The sequence below is a fragment of the Anabrus simplex genome, chromosome 2 (genome assembly GCF_040414725.1).
Source record: "Anabrus simplex isolate iqAnaSimp1 chromosome 2, ASM4041472v1, whole genome shotgun sequence".
In the NCBI taxonomy this organism is placed as follows: Eukaryota; Metazoa; Arthropoda; class Insecta; order Orthoptera; family Tettigoniidae; genus Anabrus; species Anabrus simplex.
Window position 1 is genome coordinate 906,476,180 of NC_090266.1, and position 15,014 is coordinate 906,491,193.

Genomic DNA, 15,014 nt, shown 5'->3' on the forward strand with positions numbered 1-15,014 from the left:
GTATCTGTTTTTGATATGCTAATGGTTTAACGTTGCACTAACACATAGATGGTTTTCGGCTACGTCAAGATGGACAAACGCTAGGATGGAAACATAGTAACCATGACGTTAATTAATTATTGTATTTAATTATTGTATCGATTCGTTTGCAAATAAATCTTATTTTAAACCCTGAGAGCATATATACTTTACCTTGAATAAAATGTGTAAACTAAGTGAATCAGTGCAAGCTGTACACAGCATGAACATCAGCATAAAGTTTAAGAAGAAGTAATTTTGAAGCCTAGAACTAAATTTATGTCATCTAATGAGAATATGTTTCCTTTAAAATAATTTTTCACCTGTGGAAGGGTCCGACTCGTTGGCTGAACGATCAGCGTACTGGCCTTCGGTTCAGAGGGTCCCGGGTTCTATTCCCGGCCGGGTCGGGGATTTTAACCTTCATTGGTTAATTCCAATGGCCCGGGGGCTGGGTGTTTGTGTTGTCCCCAACATCCCTGCAACTCACACACCACACATAACACTATCCTCCACCACAATAACACGCAGTAACCTACCCATGGCAGATGCCGCCCACCCTCATCGGAGGGTCTGCTTTCCAAGGGCTGCATTCGGCTAGAAACAGCCACACGAAATTATTATGTGCGGAAAGGAATTGAGTTTTGAAAGAGTTGATCTATTAATTTTTCTTCGCTACTTCCTGGCCCTTTTTCCAAGTTACTGTCGTTGGCATCTAATACCAATTTGGCCCAGTTCTACGGCCGAATACTTTCCCTGACGCCAACCGTATGTGGAGGAATATGTTAATTTTTTTCTGTACTAATGGTGTAACGTCGCACTAACACAAAAATGGTATTCGGCGATAGCAGGATGGCAAAGGCTAGGATTGGAAGCTGTGTGACCGTGGCCTTAATTTAGATACAGCCCCAGCATTCACCTGGTGTGAAAATGGAAAACAACGGAAAAACTTCTTCAGGGCAGCCGACGGTGTGATTTGAACCCACTGTCTCCCGAAACCTGAAACGCGCGACCAACTCGCTCGGGGAATTCGATTTCACTACTGCGTATTTCTGTGGTGGTTGATAGTGTGGTGTTTTGTGAGTATATAGTCTCCAGCTGTAGGAATTAACCATACGCAGTTTAAGTCCCCCACAGGGTCATGAATCGAACCCTGGGCCCTTTGAACTGAAGGGCTCTATACTGACCATTCAGCCAAGGAACCGGTGGGTTATTCAAATTAACGTTACACTATAGGTGTTTTCGTAAATTATTTATATTATTATTGCTCTGAATATCTTGTTGTCTAAATTTAGTGGCTTAGAGCATCGTTATAAAAAGCTCATTGCGTGCAGAATTCAGCCTAATGGCCTGCTGTAGTGAGAAGTCTGCCCTGTGGGTGAAGTTATCATTAAGTACAACTAAATTTGGAAATGTAGTGGCCGCGGCCTTAATAAAAGTACAATTCACCATTTTCCTGCAGTTTAACAGTAAAGCAATGGTAAGACCAATTCTAGAATGTCTAGCTGTCAGCGGGACTCGAAACCACCTGTTTTTTAGTTCCATACTGCCTAGCACTGAAATGCCCCGTGCGTCCCTGGCTAGTTTTCTTCATGCCAATGTATGTGCGATGTAAATAAGAATAAAGTTCGTTGTTTAACGATACTTCAATTGTTAAAGATTATAAGAGGTGCCGATATGTCGGAATTTCCCCAGAGGAGCTCTAATAATAATAATAATAATAATAATAATAATAATAATAATAATAATAATAATAATAATAATAATATTTGTTTAGCACACCACTAACTACTACTACGGTTTTCGAAGAAGCCGAGGGTGCCGAAATTTTGTCCCACAGAAGTTTTTTAACGTACCGGTAAAGCTACCGACACGAGACCGGCTGTTTGAGCACCTTCAAATACCACCGGAGTGATCCGGTATCGAATCCGCCAACTTGAGCTCTTGAGGCCAACACACTACCGCCTAAACTACTCAGCCTGACAAGGAACTCTTAAGGCAGGGGTGCTCAACTTAATTAGCGGCCGGGCCGATTGGCAGATTCCTAAACGCACCGGGGGCCATATTGTTCACCCTCTCCCAACATTCCCTAACACAAATACATCCACACACCCAGGTGCCTCCCTCTTCAATCACCAACCAATTAACCAACCAAGCTCTCACGTGGCTATTCGACAACATAAACAATAACCTGAGCCACAATACAAAACAAACTGAGAAAAGTAATCAAAACTCTGTAAGTTGGGATAAACTTACCAAAGAGGCTTGAAGTGACAGTGTTGAAATGTCTGGAGATAGATTTGGCACAGCCACCCTCAGGTGCTCATCATCGATCCGGGAATGTAATTTTGATTTTATAAACTTCATTTTTGTAAATGTTTGTTCACAAATGTAAGTACTCGCAAACGCGCACCAGAATTTTCTCGCAAATTTTAAGAAAGCCGGAAATTTTTCATTACTAAGCACCCTGTAATAGGTAATAAGATTTCCTTCCGCGAACTTGTCCCTTAATTGGCAGCAACACTGAAGTTAAATTAATTCGATCTGTACTTGCACAGGTGCATCACCGACATCAACTGCAAATGCATTTTCGAACAAATTAATTTTCTCCGCATTGACTGAAAAGTCTTTAAATCTGGTTCAAACTCATTATTCAGTAGGTCAATCAACTTAATAAACCGATCTTGAAGCTCAGTTTTTTTTGCTATTTGCTTTACGTCGCACTGACACAGATAGGTCTTATGGCGACGATGGGACAGGAAAGGGCTAGGACTGGGAAGGAAGCGGCTGTAGTGAAAATGGGAAACCACGGAAAACCATCTTTAGAGCTGCCGACAGTGGGGTTCGAACCTACTATCTCCCGAATACTGGATACTGGCCACACTGCAGCTATCGAGCTCGGTTTGAAGCTCAGTACAACATGAAACGCGTGGGGACGTGCCCTTCTCTAACTGCTATCGAAATAATTTCAGTTTACTTTGGAACGCTAACACGTAACTATACACTTCATTTAAAAGTACGTCTTTCCCTTGTAATCCCTTATTCGTATATTTAAATATTGCGTTAAATCTGTCAGTATTGCTAAATTCCACATCCAGTTTTCGTACCCAAATTCTGTCACTTCTTTCTGTTTCATGTTCATAAATGTGCTTATTTCTTCACGAAGATGAAAGAAGCGTTTCAATATATTACCACGACTAAGCCAGCGCACCTTGCTATGATAAATTACATCGCCGTAATCACAATCAATTTCATCCAGGAATGATTGGAACTGCCGATGATTGAGTCCATGTGATTGAATATTATTAATTGTAGATGTCACTATGTTCGTCATATGTTGTAAATTTAATACTTTTCCACATAGCACTTTTTGATGAATAATGCAGTGTAATTCAAGAGGCGTATCAGTATTTCTGTTAGCAAATTCGTTTCTTATTCTTCCAATCAATCCAGTTTTTGTACCACTCATATACCTTGCTCCATCTGTTGTTTTAGCTGCCAATCTATCCCATCATAAATCGAGATCCTTCAATGTTTCACTCAGTTGGAGAAACAAATTCTCGCCTGTTGTAGTTCCATGGATGCCTCTTAAAGATGCCAGTTCCTCAGTTATTTCACACGCTTTGTCAATCCCACGAATAAGGATTAAAAGTCATTACTTTCATCCAAAGCCAACGAAAAGCACACGAATGATTTAGATTTTTCGCGTAGTTGTGAGCACTAATTAGCCCTGAGTTCTTCTGTCCTTCTCGTCATTGTGCTCCACGATAAGCTGACCGAATTTATCAGTTGTTTCTTTTCAGGAGACATTTCTTCTATTACATAAAGTATACAGTTCTTCACAAACTCCCCATCAGAAAATGGTTTCCTTTCGCGGCTAATAAATGTGCGACTTCATAACTAGAGTGAACTGCAGCTATACATTATCGATCTATTTCGTGAACATCTGTTTTTGAGCGCTGAGGCCTTTCATTAAATTTGAAATCTTCTCCTTTCAATCAATCAATCAATCAATCAATCAATCAATCAATCAATCAATCAATCAATCAATCAATCAATCAATCAATCAATCAATCAATCAATCAATCAATCAATCAATCAATCAATCAATCAATCAATCAATCAATCAATCAATACTGATCTACATTTAGGGCAGTCGCCCAGGTGGCAGATTCCTTATCTGTTGTTTTCCTAGCCTTTTCTTAAATGATTTCAATGACATTGGAAATTTATTGAACATCCCCGTTGGTAAGTTATTCCAATCCCTAACTCCCCTCCCTATAAATGAATATTTGCCCCAATTTTTCCTCTTGTATTACAACTATATCTTCATATTGTGATCTTTCCTACTTTTAAAGACGCCACTCAAACTTATTCGTCTACTAATGTCATTCCACGCCATCACCCCACTGACAGCTCGGAACATATCACTTATTATTCTTTCTCCAAAGTCTTCCCAGCCAAAACTTTGCAAAATTTTTGTAACGCTACTCTTTTGTCGGAAATTACCAAGAAAAAATCGAGCTGTTTTCTTTGGATTTTTTCCAGTTCTTGAATCAAGTAATCCTGTTGAGGGTCACATACACGGGAACCATACTCTACTTGGGGTCTTACCAGAGACTTATAAGCCCTCTCCTTTACATCCTATTACAATCCCTAAACACCCTCATAACCATGTGCAGAGATCCGTATCCTTTATTAACAATTCCATTTATGTGATTACCCCAATGAAGATCTTTCCTTATATTAACACCCAGACACTTACAATGCTCCCCAAAAGGAACTTTCACCCCATCAACGCAGTAATTAAAACTCAGAGGACTTTTCCTATTTGTGAAACTCACAACCTGACTTTTAACCCCGTTTATCATCATACCATTGCCTACTGTCCATCTCACAACATTATCGAGGTCATTTTGCAGTTGCTCACAATCTTGTAACTTATTTTTTACTCTATAGAGAATAACATCATCCGCAAAAAGCCTTACCTCTGATTCCACTCCTTTACTCAAATCACTTATATTTACAGTATATGAAAACATAAAGGTCCAATAATACTGCCTCGAGGAATTCCCCTCTTAATTATTACAGGGTCAGATAAAGCTTCGCCTATTCTATTTCTCTGAGATCTATTTTCTAGAAATATAGCAACCTATTCAGTCACTCTTTTGTCTAGTCCAATTGCACTCATTTTTGCCAGTAGTCTCCCATGATCCACCAATCAAATGCTCTAAACAGCTCAAACGCGATACAGTCCATTTGACCTCTTGAATCCAAAATATCTGCTATATCTTGCTGGAATCCTACATGTTGAGCTTCAGTGGAATAACCTTTCCTAAAACCAAATTGCCTTCTATCGAACCAGTTATTAATTTCGGAAACATGTCTAATGTAATCAGAAAGAATGCCTTCCCAAAGCTACATGCAACGCATGTCAAACTTACTGGCCTATAATTTTCAGGTTTATGTCTATCACCCCTTCATTTATACACAGGGGCTGCTATAGCAACTCTCCATTCATTTGGTATAGCTCCTTCATGCAAACAATAATCAAATAAGTACTTCAGATATGGATATATATCCCAACCCATTGTCTTTAGTATATCCTTCAAAGCCTCATCAATTCCATCTGCTTTTCTAGATTTTAACGTTTGTATCTTACTGTAAATGTCATTGTTGTCATAGGTAGATTTCAGTACTTTAGTATTAGTCACCTCCTCTACCTGGACATTTTCCTTGTAACTAACAATCTTTACATACTGTTGACAGAATACTTCTGCCTTTTGAAGATCCTCACATAATATTAATAATCTTCACCACCTTGACTATTGTCAAATTGTATTGGCAATAGTTTTGGATTTCTTAATGGGGCCCCCCCTTTTAATTAGGTCTTTTTCTGTACAGGAATTTTAATTTTAATTTGACTAGCTGATGAAGGGAATGTATTAAGATTCTCGAAGCATGTACTTGACTTATGTAAATAAATATAAATAATTAATATTTAGTATTGACTAGGCGGACCATCCACCTATAGATCCTCACATACACACTCTCCTTGTTCATTAATTATTCCTGGAATGTCCTTCTTGGAACCTGTTTCTGCCTTAAAGTACCTATATATACCTTTCCATTTTTCACTGAAATTTGTATGACTGTCAATTGTGCTTGCCATCATGTTATGCTTAGCTGCCTCCTTTGCTAGATTCGATTTCCTAGTAAGTTCCTTCAATTTCTCCTTACTTCCACAGCCATTTCTAACTCTACTTCTTTCTAATCTGCACCTCCTTCTTAGTCTCTTTATTTCTCTATTATAATAAGGTGAGGTACCGCTGGATACCGTGGTTCAAATCCCGGTGACTCCATGTGAGATTTGTGCTGGACAAAGCGGAGGCGGGACAGGTTTTTCTTCGGGTACTCCGGTTTTCCCTGTCATCTTTCATTCCAGCAACACTCTCCATTATCTTTTCATAGCATTTATCACTCATTAATAAATCACCTTGGGAGTGGCGACCCCATTGTAATACTAGCCTATATATGTTTCACTAATTACATCCCTGACCCGGTCAATGACTGGAAAAACAGGTTGTAGGTTGTCAATTTTCAATAAGGTGAGGTGAGTCTTTGCCATTCCTTACCACCTTTAAAGGTACAAACCTGTTTTCACATTCCTCAACAATTTCTTTAAACACATCCCAGAGTCTGTTTACATTCTTATTTACCGTTTTCCATCGATCATAATTACTTTTTAAAAACTGCCTCATGCCTGCATTTCAGCCATATGGTACTGCCTAATAGTCCTACGTCTAAAACCTTCCTTTCTATCACATTTATTTTTAACTACGACAAAAACAGCTTCGTGATCACTAATACCATCTATTACTTCGGTTTCTGTATAGAGCCAATCTGGTTTTATCAGCACCACGTCCAGGGTATTTTTCCCTCTAGTTGGTTCCGTCACTTTCTGAATCAGCTGTCCTTCCCATATTAACTTATTTGCCATTTGTTGGTCATGCTTTCTGTCGTTTGCATTTCTTTCCCAACTGACATTTGGTAAATTAAGATCTCCCGCTACAATCACATTCCTTTCCATGTCGTTTCCCACATAGCTGATTATCTTATAAAATAATTCTGAATCCGTGTCAGCGCTACCCTTTCCCGGTCAGTACACTCCAAAGACATCAAGTTGCCTATTATCTTTAGAAATGAGCCTTACACCTAGGATTTCATGTTTCTCATCTTTAACTTTTCCGTAGCTTACAAATTCTTCTTTCACCAGAATGAATACTCCCCCTCCTACCATTCCTATCCTATCTCTACGATACACACTCCAGTTCCGTGAGAAAATTTCTGCATCCATTATATCATTTCTCAGCCATGATTCAACTCCTATTACAATATCTGGTAAATATATAACTATTAAATTACTTAATTCTATTCCTTTCTTTACAATACTTCTACAGTTCAACACTAACATTTTATGTCATCCGTACTTGACTTCCAGATTTCTGCACCCTCATCACTGCTCCCTAGACAACTCCGTTTCCCTGAATGTACCTCCCTATTTCCCTTCTAAACAAATTTCCTAACTGATACGTACCACTGCGGTTTAAGTGAAGGCCATCTGAGCGCAGACCCCTATCTCCTATCCACCCATTAGGGTCAAGAAATTTCACTCCCAGTTTCCCACATACCCCACTCCATAGTCTCATTTAAATCCCCAATCACCCTTCAGTCAGTATCCCTCCTACACAGTATTCCACTGATAACAATCTCCGCTTTCTTAAACTTCACCCGTGCTGCATTTACCAGATCCCACACATCCCCAACTACGTTGGTACTTATATTAGATTGCCTTTCGTTGTTGGTACCAATGTGAAACACTACCACCTTCTCCTTCCCCTCCTCCTTCTCTTCTACTTTTCTCAGCATCTGCCTGAACCTAATTCCTGGATAACACTCTACCCTGGTTCCCTTTCCTCCACACACTTTCTCCTTGTGTTTAACAAGGGAATCTCCCATGACCAGAGCCTCAACCCTACCCACCTCCTTTGATCCCCTCCCTTCCTGGTCAACCCTATCTTTCCTGATAGCCGCAGAAGCTACTTCCTCCTCGGTTTTCTCCCCCCATGACCCTGTTCCACCTGTCTTTTCCTATCCTCTATTCTACATTTCTCTTTCCTACCTTTTCACTTCCTCCTACTTCCACACATCTCAGCAACAGTTCCCTGTTCCTCATCTTCCCTCTGTAATACCCCATCCTATTTATCGTATTTTTAATATACAGATTTGTGCTTCGAATCATAATGCCGCCTGATGTTGTATTCTTTAAAAACTGCGATATTTTCCTTGCTCACGAGACACATTACTTTCCCACTATTCTCAATACAAAAATAGTCATCAGTCCATTTTTCTTTAAAAACACGGCACTCACTATCCACTTTTCTACGTTTGGAAAGGGACATTTTTGTTCACTAATAAATTATTAAAACTACTTTGAATAACATGAGTTCGTAAGAACGGTAATTCGCAGTAAAGTAGTAAACCACTATGAACCTTTAAAAGCACTTTCCGGGTATAAACTGGCAATTTCCCGTGGATCTCCCAAGATAACTGTACCTATTTAATTCCCCGTGGAAAGCTGGTGGGCTTTCATTCTCCAGGCAACTCTGCAGCTGCTATTCCAAGAAATGATTGGATCAAGTTTAACCATTATCTGCGTTTAAGTTGGGAATAATTATGCATCTTAGAACTTTTCTACAGCCCTGTAAAAGAAACATCATGTCAAGAAAAATCTACGAATAATTCAGAGATTTTTCTTCATAAATTACAACAAAATTTTTTTAATCTAGCTTTTCTGGTATCTATGAAAAACATAAATTATAAAATCTGGGCTATGGCCACACAAAATGCATTTGCAGGCCGAGTGCGGCCCGCGGGCCGTATGTTGATTACCCCTGATAGGTACCGGAAGACGACACGGAGTTTTCTAAATCAAATACCCTCGAATGCCACCAACATCACTCAGAGTCGAACCAGCCATTTTGAAAAAATCAAGGACAAAATCTGTCCGAGTGCACTACTTACAAGGGAACTATTTGTATTGATCGAGACCAATTGCAATGAAATAATTAACTTAATAGTGATAGTCATTCTGCCGTGAAGTAATATTTACATACCGCACTTCACAATATTTGTTACTGCAGTTTTAAAAGGGACGTGGTGTATTGAAGGTATGGATTGCAATGAAACTTGGTAGGATGATCAACTAAGACATGAGAACATTGCTGCATGTCTGTCATTATTAAATAGGCTGTCCAATGCATGAAAAAATGAGCGATTTTTGAGCGGAAATTTGGAAGCTTCCTCGTTAGTGATAATAAAAATTGTATTAATGGCATGTACTGTACGTTTATACATAGATAACCAAGATTTTATACGGCATAGTAATTCAGCTTATATAAAGAACGATACATAAACCCTAATATTTTGATATATACATATAGGCCTAGTGTACGTGTTGGCAAAATAGATTTGTAGTGCATGATATTCTGTTTGGTTTATCAAAATCTCATTTTCGTTCTACTATCTTTTGTGTACTTTTAAATTAGAACTGTCGGTATGCATTTGTACTGTGTATACACATCATCATCAGCTATCTACTCCGAACCACGCCGAGCTATTTTTCAGCAGTTAATTAAAATACTACCGTTCATTTCAAGGCAAAATGATTATTATAATTACATTTGGTATATGTTTAATTGATTATTCAAGTAAGTTTAATAGAAATATGTCCAGTCCAACACAAAGAGTTTCCATGTTAATTTGATACGATGTAACAGATTGACGTCAAAAGCATGAATTTATATGCATGTCTTCTTACCTGAATTCCTTGGTGAAGATGTTTTTTCCTTACATATTGATAATTATTCATTTCGCTCTTTAGCCACATTTACTTGAAAATATAGTACTACTACTTATTATTATTATTATTATTATTATTATTATTATTATTATTATTATTATTATTATTATTATTATTATTATTATTATTATTATTGTTGTTGTTGTTATTATTGTTACAGAGTTATCCGTGGTAGTTAGAGGTGAAAGAAGGTGCTGGCTGGAATAGGTCTCATCTTACGAAATTAAAGTTAATTTAAAACTTTAACAAAGGTTATATTTTCTTTTCAAAATCAATAGATAACAACAACAGAGTAACAGGTACCAAGTAGCAGAAAACAATTTAAGAAATTACAATTGTTGCAAGATTTGGGCTTCGAGCCCCAAGATTAATTTATGAGCTCTCAGCTCACCACCACAATAGTTACAGGGCAGAAAGCCCCTAAGTACAAGGAGCACTTGCTCCTAATTACAAAGTTAAGATGAAAAGAGCAGACCCGCTCTCAATTTCACCAGCCTGTCAAAGGCTACAACAACCTTTATTCCTAACTGCCCTTAAGGCACACATACCGTGAAACAGGGGTATCTTGTACCCAACCTACAGGGCCTTCACATGAAGAAAACAAACACTGGGTTAATTAAATGGCCCAAAAAACAAATTGACTGGAGGCGTAGCTTGCACTCCTACATGAAACTTCTTAAAACCTAGGTGGCACTCGACCAGTTATACAGGGGCTAATCCCATACTAGGGAGGTGACTAGTTGGCAAATAAGTTTAAGACTTTAAGAAGGAAGAGAAAAATGGTTACGAAAACATAGTCACTTCAAATTCAAAATGAAGGGGAGTTCGAGAGGGTTAAGCACTCTCTATCCCAACTTGCGGCTAATTTACATGAATACAGTAAGGTTTACATTAAAAAGGATTCGAACCTTCCCCCGCGGGTTAAAACTGCTGAGCTAGCAAGACATAAAGATGTTAACAGGCCATTACCTTGTAGATGAACAGCTGCTTGGAGAAAGAGGCGCTTCCCGCCCCCTGCTATATATGTTCACACACTGCGAAAGATGTTACTGAAGTGGCCACGAGACTAAAAAATCAGCAGTTTTTATACCCTCGTGGAAAATTCGAGACCTTTCAAGAATGAAAAAGACACCCCCTTCAACTTTATTGGTAGACAAGGAATTACACATGGAAACCTGAGGAAGAAAGGTATGATTGGAGGAAAATTAATTACAGAAATTACCTATTGGTTAAATTCAAAACTGGCGGAAAGAGAAGGGTTATACTGCCAACCCAAAAAATGACTGAAAGAAATTTAACAAAGAACAAACTTATGAATACCAAATTTCTTCAAAAAAAAAAAAAGTTCCTTCACTTCGAACTAGGGTACACAATTATACTTCTTAAGTAGTGCCATCTAGAAGAGAATGTTCACAATTCTTACTACAGAGCAAACAAATACAAATCGAAACAGACATAGTTCAGAACACTTCAAAATTCACAGTAGACATCTTCCGAGAAACTTTTGATTTAATACAGATTGTTAAAGTTCAGGCTTCCTCCTGTAGAGGGATTTCAACTGGCGCAATATTTGAATTCGCGGCGTGTAGGTGTACCGCCCGGTTCAGGCCTCCCCCCCCCCAAAGTCCTTCCAAGGGGTGACACAGGAGAAAACAAAAAAATGTTTAAAAAAAGGTCCAAGTTTTTTGCAGATTGTATGAAGAAAAATTTAGCAGAGAAAATACCAATTTTTTCAGTAGTCAGAGATCTCTTAATAGGTTTGATATTGGTGGGTGCGACGATATTAAGTCCAGTTTTTAAACTTTTGTAGTAGAGTATGATGAAAAGTTCTCTATGGTTGTAGTAATTGAATTCCAAAGGAAAACATTAATTATTGGAAGAAGAAAATTTTTTTTTCTAAGTCCACCAGATGTTGATGTTGAATCCAAAAACGCCGTAATTGTGGATAGGGAATGTCCATGTAGCTGAATAAGTGCATTAATTGTTGATTAAGTGTGACGGCCAGACCAATCGCCGCTGCTTGTGTTCAGAGGTGGCCGCTCGGACCCCACAAGTACCCTGAGATACACTTCTCCCGCTACTATGAGAGGTCTAGTGGTGGTGAAGCACGCCGCACACGCGACGATTGTTTACAGTCCGCAGGCACTTAGCGGGAGGTGCGCCGCACATCAGCCTTGGCCGGAAGGAGGGCTCCGACTAGCCGAACACTGGTTGACCTCACTGGAGTAGAGCGGGCCCGTACTCCACCACAATGGCGGTACGGCGCCGCACGGCTGCGGGGGCACTGAAACATTAAGATCTCGGCGGCAGAATTTTGTTGGACCATAATGATTTTAGGGTACAGTCTTTGTGGTGAGGCTGAGGGGCCAGCGACATGGAAGTTTTTATTTCATTTTAATTTGCCACTGGTGTGGTCTGGAGTAGCAGGAGACGGGAGCGTGGTAATGGCCGAATAGGCAGGACAGCAGAGTAACTATGGGGGAAGGTTTTACAAGGTTTGTACAAAACAGATTCAACCAAATGTAAAAATATAAGGGCAGAAGGCCTTAAAATGAAGCAAAAATATAACCTTCAGGATTGTCACAAAATTATAAGGACAAAATTAGTACGGAAGTTACACAGGTTTCACCTGCGACAGGTGAACCCTAAATATCCTCTCGGTGGCTGGATTGCTTATTAACAACGTCACCGGGGTAAGGAAATCTAAAATAATGCACGGCCCTTGAAATCTGGGGGCAAGCTTGCCCGCGGGAACAAAATTCTTGACCATAACCTGGTCGCCTACCTTCAAATTGGTGGGTCTCCGTCCACGATCATATCTTTCCCTAACCTTTTCATGAGACACTTTAAGATTGGCCTTAGCTTTCTTCCAAAGATCTTTAATGTCATCAGGATCTATTGTCTCAGGTAGAATATCACTCAGAGACCAAAGGTTAGAGAGCGGCGAGTTGGGAACAAACTTGAACATCAACGAAGCTGGAGTAAACTTATGAGATTCATGAACCGCCGAATTCAAAGCAAAAGCTAACCAATGCAGGGACGTGTCCCACCTAGAATGATCTTCATGATGATAGGCAATAAGAGCCGACCTCAAGTTACGATTGACCCGTTCAGCAAGAGAAGGTTGAGGATAGTAAGCAGAAGTAGTTACATGAGAGATGGACAGATCAAAACAGAATTTACGAAATAGATTAGATGTGAAAGCCTTAGCATTATCAGACACTATATATTGGCAAGGACCAAAAGAAGCAAAAATGGAATTCAAACAAGAAATGGTGGACTGAGCGGTGGTCAGCTTAGTCGGAAATAACCATGAAAATCTAGTAAAACCATCTACACACACAAGGATGAATTTATTGGCATTCCCCTTTGACTGGGGGAAGGGTCCAACGTAGTCAATATACAGGCGTTCCATTGGGCGCGACGCTTGATGAGAAGACAAAAGCCCTTGCTTAGTGGACGTGGTGGGTTTACTAAGCCAACAAGATTTACAAGCTTTAACTAGTTCACGAATCTCACCGTCCATACCCTTCCAGATGAACATTTCACGGATCTTTTCACGGGTTTTGAAGATGCCTAAATGCCCCCCACTGGGGTCTCATGGTAGTATTTGAAGATCATAGGTACAAGAACAGCTGGAACTACAACTTTCGTCTTTTGATCATGCCTCGACGGGCAACATAAAACACCATTCCTCAATACATAAGGGACAACATGTTCCCCAGAAGAAAGGGTTTCCATGATAGGGGCCAGCGTTGGATCTTCACGTTGATATTTCTCAAGATCCCTAAACAACATGGGAGCATCTGTGAGAATAGCATAAACCTCAGGTAGTATGGACCCGGGAGGTGAAGAACTATCAACCAGTTCATGGGTCTCTACATCATTGGAAAACATGCGGCTTAGTCCGTCAGCAACCACGTTTTCAGTACCACGAATATGCCTCACGTCAAACTGGAAGGCAGAAATTCTAATGGCCCAGCGGGCTATACGACCCGTACGACGCGGCCTAGCTAAAGGCTTGGTTATCTGTCTCCAAGTCGAATTTGACATGTTCCAGATAGAGACGGAACTTTTCTAAAGCAAATAAGACTGCCAAACCTTCGAGCTCATAGATGGAATACTTGGCTTCTTGAGCCGATAGAGTCCTAGAGGCATAGGCGATGGGACGCCTCCCTAGTTCAGTCTCTTGAAGAAGGACTGCCGCTACTGCGGACGACGACGTGTCGGTTTGGACGATGAATTTCTTCGAGAAATCAAGCATAGCAAGAACAGGGGCATTAGAGAGAGCTAATTTAAGATCTTCAAAAGCGGCTTGTTGAGAAGGTCCCCACTCAAATTTGACGCCTTTCCTACGAAGAAGCTTCAAGGGCGCCGCTCTGTTAGCGATGTTAGGAATAAATTTCCTGAAGAAATTCACCATGCCAATGAACCTAGCAATACCTTTGATGTCCTTAGGAGGTTTGAAATCACGGATGGTCTGTGTTCTAGAATGATCTACAGCGACACCATCGGGCGATACAATATGCCCTAGAAATGACATGGAAGGCTTAGCGAAGGCTACCTTGGACAACTTCACAGTTAACCCAGCCTTACGAAGGCGATTGAGAACTTCTTTCAGATGATCTAGGTGTTCTTCGAAGGTCTCCGAAAATACGACGACATCATCGAGTTAATGACACAAGTACTCAAATTTGATGTCGGAGAAGACCTTATCTAGCAGTCTAGTGAGCACAGCTGCTCCCGTGGGGAGTCCGAAAGGCACACGGTTGTATTCATACAAATTCCAATCCGTGGCAAACGCTGTCAGGTGCTTGGATTCCTCTGCTAACGGTATCTGGTTATAAGCTTGGTTGAAGTCCAAGATGGTGAAGAACTTAGCTTTACGAAACCAGGAAAAGCAAGAATGAAGGTCATGAAGGGGCACAGATTGTAACACCACCTTCCGATTGAGAGCCCTATGATCAATCACAGGCCTAAAGCCACCTTGGGGTTTCGGAACAAGGAAAATAGGCGATGAATACGCCGACTAAGAGGGCCGAATAACACTATCTTTTAACATTTGATCGATGAT